Genomic DNA, 13,339 nt, shown 5'->3' with positions numbered 1-13,339 from the left:
TCAACCTGCCCTAATCAACCCGTTGATTAGGGCAGCGTTTGCTATATCTGTTCCTATGTTAGCGCCGTTCAATTGAAAATTTCGCTATGCATAAACTCAAGCATTTTACATATCGTACTGTATCTTAGCCGATACATATCAAAACTGCACATTTATGCCTAATCCATTATATTGTTTACAGTCCGACTAATTAACGAATTATTGCCTTTATAATCGATCTTTGCAAGCAGCAAATGGGCGGGAAACTCATAATTAAAGTAGAAACGCAATAATACTTTGAAATTCATTTCACAAAATTCGGGAAAGATGATTTGTGCCTTTAAGGATTAAGTATGTTTGTGTATTGTGCATCCTAATTACGGGCAAACGTGTCACATTATCAGATCTTTTGAAATATCACCGTTTTTTAACTATTTTTGGTCACACATCCCCTGTCACAGATGCTATAGTTTTGGCATTTTTCAAACCGATTTTTGTGAATTTTTAGAAATTTCTTATATTTTATCGATATTTAACGCAGAGGTTCACAATTTTATCAATTTTATGAATCACAGATGCTGAAAAGATTTTTTGAATGGAGCACAGCTTTCAAGCGAGTCACTGATCTTTGGGTATTTTTATTTATGATTCTTCTTTGTCAGCCTCTGATCGTACTGAGTGCTATCACTGATGCCAAAAATGTTATTCCACCATCTGGACCCGAGGTATCGGCCCTTCAACACATGACAAACGACATTACTTCCCGAAGGAAGGTGTGACATCAGATTTTTCAAATGTTTGTAAATATTTTCGTTAGACAAAAAATACTAAAATAGTAAACTTTAGATGGACAAAACAAATTGTATTGAATTTTGTAAGTGCTAGTTCATCCAACGGTGTGACACAGGTAATAATCTTTCTCCGGATCTAGAACATTATGGCACAACGTTGTTTTGGAAGACTTCACAAAAGCGCTTGTATATCTCTTTGTACATCCGAAGCTCTTTGTAGCTCATATGATTATAATTGTTATCAATGTATTTTACACAAAAAACACACCCTAATAAGTTTAGTAGTTTGCATAAATTTTGAACATAGAAATTGATGCAATAAATGCAATTAAGAACGAAATCTTCCTATCCTCCCACAAAATAAGCACAAACAATTCGGCGATATTCCTGTACTAATTTTAAAAGCACTATTCTAACGACATCAATATTTGTCCCAAAAAAAACACACACGCGCTCTCCTTTCGATCACCGTATTTCTGCGCCACCCTTAAACAAGCCACCACTTTCACTTTCAGCCTTGAACGTAATAGATACAGTGCAAGGCTCAATCACGTTTTGCACCAAAATGCATCCCGCCGAGCGTCTTTTATATGGTAACGACATTCCTGGACTTTAGTGCATTGCGTTATGTAAATCGCTTTTTTAAGACTCCTCCCTTCGCGTTTTGGTTCCTGGCTGTTCCAACCAGTACCGATCAGCGACGACACCAATATTTTGAATGGACACTTTGTATGGAAAAGGAGGAAGGGCGGCTGAAAAAATACATACTGGTAATTCGAGCTGTACCTAAGGAAATAAAAAAAGGTAACAAAAAGCCAAATAACTCCGTTTGGCTTCGAGGATATTATACACAATCTCTATCTATTTCAAATTGATCTTTTTTTTAACACCACTGGATCTATTCGCAAAAATATATATTCTATTCTCATCGATACAATAACCTCATCGAATTCTTCCCATATGGTAATATACGAGAAAAAATGTGAGGTTGGTAAAGGAGGGTCAAAGTGCATTGTCCCCAAAATGTTGGGTTGAAGTATTTCTTGTAGTTTAACAAATAGTAAACACGCTTTGTCCGATCAACAATAGACTACCGATACTAATAATCTCAACTATTTTTAATTACTACTGCTCTTCGCGAACACTATTCAGCAATGCTCAGTTGCTTGACCTTTTCAAGGAAAACGGGGTGTTTATACCTACCTACGATTATCACCTAACGAGTACACGATCGTGATCATTGTTTTTATTCCTTACACGTGTTGATAATACTGTTGGCTTGTTGAAAAATCCACTACCGCGCCTTTAAAAGTTCGACAAACATCAAACCCATATTATATTGTGGAATAATGAACTGTACATATTGTTTCCAACAGCTCCAGCTGTTAGGGTAGATGCATCGATTATAGACTGAATGTAACCATCATCATAATTATAAAAAACACTATAGTTTAGAGAAAGCTGCATTGATTTGAAAAGTTGAATATTTGAATTTTCCCTAATTTTCTTACCAATTACATCATGGGACACATGTGAAAAATGTTATAAAGCCACTTTCAAAATTTTAAGTAATAAAGCGTTGGTGCTTCGCAGCCTGCGCAGCCTTACATGACTTTCATTAATGACAGACTTTGATGATAAGCATATTAGGATAAGGTAATTTTGGCAATGATGGTGCATCGGATGAGATGCCGCACTCTCTATATCTCGGATATAGAATAATTTTAGTGCGTTAATATGATATGTGGAGTTTGTCTTTCGAAGCATCACAACACTGGAGTTGTAAAAGAATCCTTATTATTAATCCACAACAATATTATAAGTAATTATGCGAGCCTAGTTGCATTGCGAAGTATCTTAAATTTTGAGAACCGCGTTAAAATTTCGTTTTTTTTTTAAATTGTTAGACATCGCTCCCCTGCTATTGAGGATCATCCAAATCGCTTCAAAATTGCGGGTGAGATACCGCACTCGATGGTGGAGGATGCGTAACTAAAATGTATTTATTCACATCGGAATGTCGTTAAAAGAATATTTGCGTCAGATATAGATTCCTAATAAGGTATATCCACAAACTAACTGGCTTCACACAGTGACATGATATGTATATGGATTCCTATTAGTCTCTTTTTTGAAAAACAGGTATTCATTTTGTCACAAAGGTTTGCAAACCAACTGCTAGGAACTTCTTAAAAAACGGCTTCGCATAACCCACTAAGACGCCCAAAAAATTGTTTCAAAATCGTTCAACACGGGTCCAACGATGGACGTTCGTTGAACGGTTATTTGGACGTTGTCCAAATTGGTCCAACGAACGTCCTTCATTGGACGATTTTGAAACCAACCGTTCTTAGAGGGAATCTATAACTACTACACGGAAAAAAATCCGTTCCTAAGTTCATGAACAAAAAATCGCGATTTCGTGAACTAAACAATTTACAATAATCATGACCAAGTTCCTGAAATTAGAGATAAAAAGCCTTGTATTTATGAAACAATTTGTGTATTAAAAAAAAAACTAACTAGCGCCAAAAATATACATGGTCTTACATTCCAACGTTTGGTTTGGTTACTGTGGCTGTTCTCTGGACATGCTCAGTTTTTTATGATCCTTGTTCATAATTTGAGGATGCATTGCTATGTATAAAGTACATCAACGAAAAACCGACATTTAACCCTTTCATACCAAACTTTTTTCTAGTGCATGTAGGGTTTCAAAATTATTTTTCCTTGAAAACGGTAAGATCAAGAAACACAAAAAGTCTTATTTCATAAAGATAGGTGCTTCCCTTGCAGTGCTAGAAGCTGCTCAATTTTTACCTTCCAATGCTCAATACAATTCTCCTAGAATATTTACAATAGTCCAATTGCATGGAAAACGTAGCCAAAGACAGACTAAATTGATAAGTTTTATCAGTTTTCAAAAATATTTCATCATTTCAAAGAAAAATTGAAAAAAAATGAAAAATTCATTTTCCGTCGTCAACGTAAACTGTACCTGGCAGCACTGCTCCACCAGAATCCAATCAGACTAATTGCAATAACTTCAGTTCTAGAGCTGATCCGTGTAACTGTTAATGCTCAAATGAAAGGTAATAGTCACATTTAAAAGCCTTACTTCTTTTTGCGAGCAAATCTTGCCTCAATCAAAAGTTATAGCTGTTTACAAACGTTGTTGTCCACAAACAACATGGGCATGAATGGGTTAAACGATGTTCATTATTTCGGGAGCTTTGTCTCGATTTTCGTAATTTCACATCACGTTACCGTGATATTTTATTCATTCGGATTACTCTGGAAGAATAGCGCGATTTATGTTCATGATTTCAGGACCATGGCCATGAGTTTCGTAATTTATATTCACGTTATCGTGATATTTTTCAACGAATGTCGTGTCGGATTTTCCTGGCAGAGTATTTATAATTTATGTTCATGATTTCAGGAGTAATGGTACTGATGTTCATATTTATTTACCATCGGATTTTGTACTCGGAGTAACGTGACAATATGAACTGGATCATAAATATGTGACTAATACGCGGTATCCTGTTTTGTGAACTATATCACGAATACGATTTTTGGTTTTTTAGTATATTTTGGGTGCTTAGCGCAGTTTTCATTTTCTTTCCAGGTATCACCTTATCAAATGAATAACAATGTTCGATGCCCTAAAAGTTTTCTTATATCTGGCACTCACACCTATTACTAGACGCTAGAAGCTGGGAATAACTATACGGATAACTTCTAAATATCACAAGCACTCAAGAAAGATCGCTACTAGGAATCATTAACCTGTTCACGTTTATATGAATAATATTTTATCATTTTGTGAACTACTTCACTAGTACGAATGGTCAGTCGTGACCATTCGTGCTCATGACTAGGACTCATGAACTAGTTCCCGAATACATGAAAATTATTGTGAACTAGTTCACGAGCACGAGTGGTGAGTCGTGACTGATTAACTAGGAATCATGGATCAGTTCACGCATACATGAAAAATATTTTAGGATTTTGTGAACTAATTCACGAGCACGGATATTTAATCGTGAATAATATACAGAATATTTGATTCATGAATTTTCGGTAAATCCGCCCTACTTTATTCTTGCACCTTGTTAGTCAAGAAACTCTTCATACTAAAACAACGCAGTGCACCTAAGGAGGTCGAATTACGATTGTTTATTCTGTTAGTATACTGCTAACTGCGCATTCAGTTACACGGATGCTATTAAGAGAAACGAACGCATATTTCTAGCCAATTCAATTGTTTTCCTACCTTTTCAATTGACATTACAAAATGTCTCATTTTGGAACCTTCGAAGTAAAATACGATATGCTGATATCATTTTTGTGATGTGACGCCTAATCATATTCATCGAATGTTACTCTTAATCTCTTTACGGCTGTTCAGCCCAGGAGACCCGAGTGGTCTTAAGACGGCCCTGTGTGTAGACTCAGACTTACAGTATCAGTTATTTTAATCACGATGGCGAAATAGGGGTGAAACTGAATTGATAGTAAAGTAGGAGAAGTTTGCAAAATGAAGTTTTTAAATGGAGATACATACATAGATAAATGACATTTTTGAACGATAACGGCTTGCCAATACAAGCCATATCCAGGCCCGATGAGAGGGGGGGTCAGCCGGGGCAATTGCCCCGGGGCCCGGATCGTATTTAGGGGCCCGCGGTTTTACCCGGAAGATGGGCGAAAATGTATTCACAAAAGAGCAATAAAAATGGTGATTTCTTTGTAATTATTCATTTTATTAAATAGTCATATAATGAAAGCGGAAAAAATCGAAAGACATTTTAATTTAATAACTTGAGAATTCGAACTCCTGTTGTGGATACCAGAACTTTATTTGATATTTGACTTTTTTTTAAAAAACAAACTTTCGTAAGGGAGTTGTCTACTTTATGTACTAGATCAAAAAAGCCGAGTTTTATTGTTTGAATCAACGGAATACGCGCCGAACAGGAATGCAAGCGCACGGACGTATCCGTCCTCTTCTGCGTTCGATTCTTTGTTGGTGGTACCGGTTGTTGATTTGGAGATACTGAGAACGATTTTTATTGAATGAATTTTTGTTCCTGTAAGACCCGTAAATCTTGGTTTTGAAGCTTTTTGTAGGTTGCCACAAGGAAAGTATCTATTGTTTACGGTTATAGTGGGCGGACTTTTCTAAGCTACTTCTGTGCAATGTTTTCCGTGGTGCAGTGTCTTTTTGCAGAATTTGCGCATATGAATTTGCCCTGTGTTCATAACCAATGTTGTCTGATGAGAGGTTACATTTTTTTTTATTAATAGCCCGCCTCTTACCCCCACACCAAAAAGCTCACAAACGGAGCCCCCTGGTAGTGGACACATCAGTTCTCAGCGTACAAAAAAGGTCAGCACAACAAAACAAAGTTACGAATCGCGGAAACGCTGAGAACAAACAAAAAACAATACGAGACCGACAAAACACAAAATTTGACAAGAAGCTACGGCGAGTACCCAGCGGAAAAGAATCCTTTTAAGGGTCCCATCGTAGCTTTGCAGGAAGCTCATAATAATTTAAATTTATTTATTACTAATTGCTAGAAAAAATGCATTTATCAATTGTTTTTATTAAAAAATGTTAACCAATTATAGCTAAAGGAATAAGCTCGATTGGTGGTGAACGAAGTTTATATTAAAAATTCTCCTATTTTATTTTTTTAAATTAGTTTCAATTTTGCTTGGAAACGAGTGCGACATGTTATTTGCTTTAAATTAGTAGGAAGCTGGTTGAATAACTTAGGTCCGATGAAAGAAATGCGTCTTTGACCAAGGTTCGTGTATACTCTGGAGTATAATAAATGATTGGCTTGTCTAGTGCTGTGAGCTCGAATGCCTGTTGTAAATTCTAGATTATTATGAGCAATAGTATTATGCAAAGCATTGTGGATGTATGTTATTGTTTGGTGGTTAGTCAACCCAAGCAAAGGTAAAATGTTATGGGCATTATTATTGTATAACAAAATAGTAGGGTACATAAATGTTTTTTTATAAATAATTTTAAGACATCTGTTTTGAAGCGTTTGTAGCTTTTTCAGATTCGAGATACTGGCACGGCCCCACACAGATACAAGGTAGTTCAGCAATGAGTGGATGTGCGCATAATAAAATTTTAGAAGTACATGCTGGGGAACAAAAGAGCATACTTTACGCATAGCACCACATAACGATGCAACTTTTCTCTCTATAGATGTTATATGCTCAATCTAGGAGAGTGTGGGGTCTAAGTGAAGTCCTAAATATTTGAAGCAGTTAGATTCCTGAATTACAGACTGTCCCATTCTTGGGTCTGGATGCACGCCTATAGCTCTTCTAGATGAACGAAACAGCATATATTTAGTTTTTGATAGGTTCAAGGAAAGAAGGTTTTCGTTGAAATACGTCGTTAGTGTTTTTAAATCCGATTCAATGTCGCGTACAATATCATGGCAGTTGTTGTTAGGGTAGAACAACGCTGTGTCATCCGCGAAAAGACGAGGAGTCCCTTTTAACCCGAGTCTACCTAGGTCATTGATATACAATAAAAATAACAGTGGCCCAATATTACTGCCTTGAGATTGAGCACCTTCTGTACTTTACGCAAGTTGTTCAATTTCTCGAATAGCTGGTCTTATACAACTTGTCTAGAAACCAATAGCAGTACAACTCGGCTACAGTGTGGCTCTAATTTTTGACGTGTATCTATAGCGGAACGATTTTTAGCTTCGACTATGAGTGAGATGAGAAGGTAGACTGACCTTAATTAACCGGTAATTGAAATGAATATTTTTTGTATATTTGTGTTTTTATAGCACTTTAAAGTATTTTTTTAAAATGCATTGCGTTAAGATAGAACAATAATTTTGGGCCTTGCTAAAGATGTTTATGATATCTATAAGAACCCAATTGTTATGTGCGAAATAAAGAAATCAAATCAGTTCAATACAGCCACCAGCACCAGCAGTCGGTTGACCGATGTACTCGCATTTGTTTTATTTGTGTCTGATTCTTTATTACTGCGTTCTGTATCTTTATTTTGGTCAGTTACTACATATTCCAACAGTGTATCAAAACCGGCTCTTACACTAACACATCCATTGCTTTCCAAAAAAATAAAATGAAAATTCTGATTAGAAAATTTTCTCGACAAACTTATATAAATATAAAATCTTTTCGATTTTATATTTTTAAACGAGAATGACGAGCTATATCTGCTACCTTCTCATCTTATTTACAACAAAAGCTAAAAACTGATCCACCGCTACCAGTAGATAAATCTACCCGTGTATCGCTTTGTCTAAACCGCAGAAGCAAAATATCCTGCCCCAACCTACTATGTTGAACATGAACAATAATGAGTCTCGATCAAAGTAGAAAGTGTGTCAAACTATATTCTTGTTTACTTTTCGAGATATGTCCTTAAAATTCACGTGTTGGAGAAGTGGAAAAAATATCAAGTTTACAAATGTAGCTAAAGATGATCAATATCTACACCCTACAATTTCACCATGTTAGACAGCATATTGATTATTCTTTAGACTATTAACCAAGCAGAAGCGTTAGTTCCGCGAAACGAAATATATCGTTGAATGTGGCAACAAGAATTCAGTACCTCTAGCGATAACACAATAGAAGTGCTAATACACGAGTTAGATCCGTGTACCTCTAATAACGTTGTTAACCATTGTGTGCATTTTTAACAGGCCGAAAGGGTATCCGCGTACCCGTAACCATAGCAAGTTTAGCAGAAACAGTTTGATTTGAACAGTTGAATGTATACAATTCCTCTAACCAAAATTCAAATAAATAAGTTTAGAAGGGCCCATCAGTAAATCTAACCTTGGGGCCCGCCGCGGCTCTCGACGGCCCTGGCCATATCGAAACATTGCGTTGTTTTCTTCGAGTATATACAAAAGTAATTCTATACAAAAGACCTGTTGTTACAATAGCAGGTGTATGACCAAGCATGTCCGTGACCATGGTAACCGTAAACAGAATCGCGGAATTTACACGAAATCCCGACTTACTTTCATGCCCTCGGATCACGGTTTGGTCGACACCATTGCGATAATAGAGTGTAGTCCTTCAAGTTTCCTATTATACCATGAGATTTTCGCGAGTTTTTTTCTTGATCGATCATAACCAAATGGTTCAGCTTACGACTAACGAGTCTGCACACAAGTTGTGTTACACTTTTGAGTGCTAAATCGGTGTCAGATACTGATGACACACAATCCATAAATTAGCAACTTACAGAGATACTGTGTCATTCACGTGCAAAAACAGGTTCTACCAAATTATCTCCTTCAAGAGTAATGTTTTTCGACATCGTTCACTAATTATTGCCCAACTTATTTTTCATGCGCAGTACAAATTAAGCTTTTCGGTCGAAAAAATTAAAAAAATATATATTTTTGTTCACAAATCGGCTAACATAATAGGGAACAACTGGTGAAAGCCAGTAGGATTGCAGCACTCCTGCAATTGTTTCTATTCATTATTAGGACTCCGTTGTGAAGTCTGCCGAATCGAAACATAGAACGGAAAATGTGTCCTAGATAGACCCATATCAACATGATATGGGAAGTTATCCGTTTCGTTTCTTTTAGTAATCAATTTGCCGAAAAAGCCAACAAAATTGATTCTGCAGAACTTCGCCAGAATTAAAACATTGTAACATCTTGACCTAATGCTCGAAAGCAATTCGATGTTTAATCTACCTAGGTCCGATGTAATATAGAAATACGATTTTTTTATCTTTTATGCACGAAAAATAAATTTACCCTTTCATTCACGAAAAATTAGACATCGATGATAACTTTTATGCACCGTACGGGCCAATCAACGTCAGATTTACAAATAAAATTTTAGTTCATTACAATTTTTTTTCTTGCATTCTTTAGCTAAAAATATTTGACAGGTATTTTTGTTATGGCTGAATATAATATTTACTTCAACTTTTGAAGTTATAAAAATTGAGCATTGTTCAATCGCTGATAGCTCGGAAAGTATTTAATGCATGGAAAAAATATTAAATTTAAAAAGTTGCATTTTCACATGAGCTTGCCGGAAAAATTGAGAATTTTGTTGGATTATTTTTTTTGCTTATTTTTTCTTCAAATAATCATATTAAAAATATTGTGTAACAATTTTGAGGTGGATCTCAAAATATTTTGCGAGACTTTACAATTATAACATTAAAAAGGGCAATTTTACATTAAATGCTATGTTATGGGCCAGCTTTAATTGAAATATCTCATAAAGTAATAAGGTTCTCAATATAATTATAAATGTTTTCATAGAATAAAAAACTTAATCCAAGCTTGTTTTTTCAATATGTTTCTAACATTTGCAGAATTCATAACATAAATAACAAAAAAACTACATCAGATTTTTATTGGTGAGCTCATTCGAAAACGCCCTTTTTATTATTAATAAATTTTTCCGTACAACTACGAGTTTCCAAGTTATCAGTGGTTGAAAAATGGTCCAATTCATAAAATTCAAAAACTCATAACTTAAAAAAAAATCTATCGTGTTCAGCCAAAATGAAAATAGATGCCAATTATTTTGTGCTAAGAATGCAAGAAATTTTTTTGGTAGGAATCAAAATTATGGTTGTAAATTTGACGTGGAATAACCCGTACATTAAATATGTAAAACTGCTCAACTTTTCGTTCATCAAGATGCCATTTTTTCAGTTCGTGAATTAGACGAAACGAACTATTTACAATGCACGAAAATGCTTCGTTGCAGATAACGAGAAATGATTTTGTTCATCGTATGAGAATTTTAATTCCACCTTTTTTCAGTGTAAACAAAATTGCAGTTTGTTTTGTTTTCTTCCGATGAGCGTCAAATTCACAGAATAAAAATAGTGATAGTGGTAAACAAATTGACCCAAACATGTTCGTAATTTGTTCACATCACTCACCCTCACCACCTTTTTTCAATGCTTGGACATTATTTTAGTTTGATATAACTGTTTTCTTAAACTTCTCACCACAAAATTTTAATATATCTCGCTGTTTAAGTTGAAGCACCGAAACATCGTAATGCCTAGCTGGTAGTGTCTCTTATTCGGACCTCAGTCGCATGATGGAATGTATTATCTGCAGAATCCGCTTTTATGAAATCTTTTGGAAAATAATCATAGCGAGCAAACTGCCCCTTTCAATGAAAATGGCTAATATTGCATTAAAATTTTGGTTTTCAAGAGTTTTTTTCAGGAACCTGATAGCTTCCAAAAGCAACAATTTGTTTCAGCAATTAATGACGCAAAAATTTAAAAACTAGTTCGTTAAAATAAAAAAAAAATCCTTACCAAAAAGAACACCAATAGGCAACCAAACGAAAAAGTTTCGCCAAATATCAACTATAAAGGATTATACTTCTCCGTATTGTGACATGCGATTAGCTCAGTAGGGGTACGCGATGATAAGTCATGTAGCCTTACCTCTATATTGTCGTTATTAATACACAATATATTAATATATAGGCTACGTGACCTATCACCTCGTACCCCTTCTTAGCCAATTGCAAAATGCAGGTCGCAATACGGAGAAGTAGAATCCGTTACATCTGATACTTGGAGAAACTTCTTCCCAGATACTCTTTTGTAGTGAGGATGCGGGTTGAAACCCTTCTACTCGACAATAAAACTCAAAGCTCACGGATCTACAATTGAACAAACTACTATATGCACTCATGAGGGGCAATCTTCTACGTACAAGTATTGTAATCAGACAACACATCATAGACAACCTTACGCGGAAAATGGAGATGACAATGCATCTCAACCGAATGCCAACTCATCTACGGCAAACCAACCTAAAACGGAGTTTTCAATACCAATTCCTGAATCACAAAATGTGGCCATATTTATAGCACCTGTTCAGACCATAATGACAACCGCAAAAAAAGCATCCAGCACCCCAAAATCAACTGTAAGCAACATCGGCAAGCAAGGTAGTAACAATGACGACGGATTTACACTGGTCAACAATAAGTGCAAGAAGCAGGAAAGAACATCTGATCGCGAACACCAAACCAGTTTCGACCTGGACGTGAAAAACATGAAAGATTTAAATAACCCCCCTGACGCTGTATGCCAACAGACCCCGCGAAAGAAAGTCTCCGGTCGCAATAACAAGTTGGGCGCACGAGATCCAATAATACTATAATAATTCTTGTTTGTATTTTAAATTTTACATATTGTAAACATATAAAAGATCCATGGCTCCGTTAAGCTATGAGCCGTATCAAATAAACGAAATTTAAAAAATAATCATGTGCTTCTTGATGTCGGGCGTATCTTTCAAAAATTCTCACACGCGGAGACCTACGGAATCACGTGTGCCTGTTTTTTTTTACAATCGCGTAGCTCATCTAATAATTACTTGAAATAATCAGTCATTTTGTGCTTTTCAAGGGACCTAATATAAGTTGTAGATCTCGCCAAATGCAACACAAGACAATGTTTGAAAAATGTTGCATACCCTCAAAATTTGGTTTATGGCAAAAAAAACTATTTTTCGGAGCCTTCGACATTACGAAAAACTCTACATGGTCATTTTTCAACCGATTTTAAATGTTTTGAGTGTTTTGGAAAGCAGAAGAAATGACCTTTCCAACGGTACGTTGTGTTATGTTTCTTTTGATACTTTGCGGTTTTGGGTCAACAATATGAAAACAACCATAACTTTACGATTTTTCCATGAAAATCATGAAAATTACTGAACATTCTTCTAAAGAGGCGTTTTTGCTTTAATAAAATTTTAGAGAGTGCATTCAATTTCGCATCCAACGACCTATTTATCATCAAAATCGGTTGAAAAATTGCAGTATTATTAATTTTTTTTCCAAATTGAAAACTTGCTCGCGTGAACTTATAAGGGGTTAGTGAGGTATTGTCTCTCATTATAATATGTTATAATTATATCTTCCGTTATTTTTTTCCAATTTCAAGCTCAAAGTTCACACACAAACTTTTGAATGTGTGCATATTCGAGCAAAAAAAATCTTAATTTGTGAAAATTTTCTATAAGACTGTCCCCTTAAAAGTTCATGCGAGCAAGCTTCTAATTTGGAAAAAATAATAACTCTGCCATTCTTCAACCGATTTTGATCATAAATAGATCGTTGGATGCGAAATTAAATGTTTTCTCTAAATTTCTATTTAAACAAAGACGCTTCCTAATAAAAATTTAGAGCAATTTTCATATTTTTAATAAAAAAAAAGTCGCAAAATTTTGGTTACTTTCATATTATTGTCCCAAAACCGCATAGTTCTTTTAACAATAGTACATAACATAGCATACCGTTTGAAAGGCAATGTCTTCTTATTTCCAAAACACTTAGAGAATTGAAAATCTGATGAAAAGTGACCGCGCAAAAAATGTTAGTTCTGAAAATCCTGAAAAAAGTTGTTTTTTGCTATAAATCAAGATTTTAAGGGTATATTAAATTGATCAAACGTGGTTTTGTGTTGTATTTGACGAGATCTACAACCTTTAACAGACCACTTTAAAAGTACATTCATTTTT

At 35.2% G+C, this 13,339-nt stretch overlaps 1 protein-coding gene across 1 annotated transcript in view; it reads right to left on the bottom strand.

Moving 5' to 3' along the window:
• The window catches only part of LOC131690357 (juvenile hormone esterase-like), a 43,925-nt gene extending 42,688 nt beyond the window's left edge, over window positions 1-1,237 (bottom strand). The window contains exon 1 of the mRNA XM_058976065.1: window positions 1,221-1,237. The gene's annotated coding sequence lies outside the window, so the exon portion shown is untranslated. The remainder of the gene's footprint in view (window positions 1-1,220) is intronic.
• Window positions 1,238-13,339: the final 12,102 nt, after the last annotated feature.

This window comes from Topomyia yanbarensis, chromosome 3, assembly GCF_030247195.1.
Source record: "Topomyia yanbarensis strain Yona2022 chromosome 3, ASM3024719v1, whole genome shotgun sequence".
Classification (NCBI taxonomy): Eukaryota; Metazoa; Arthropoda; class Insecta; order Diptera; family Culicidae; genus Topomyia; species Topomyia yanbarensis.
The sequence above is the reverse complement of the archived record's forward strand: the minus strand, read 5'-3'. Positions and strand labels throughout refer to the sequence as shown.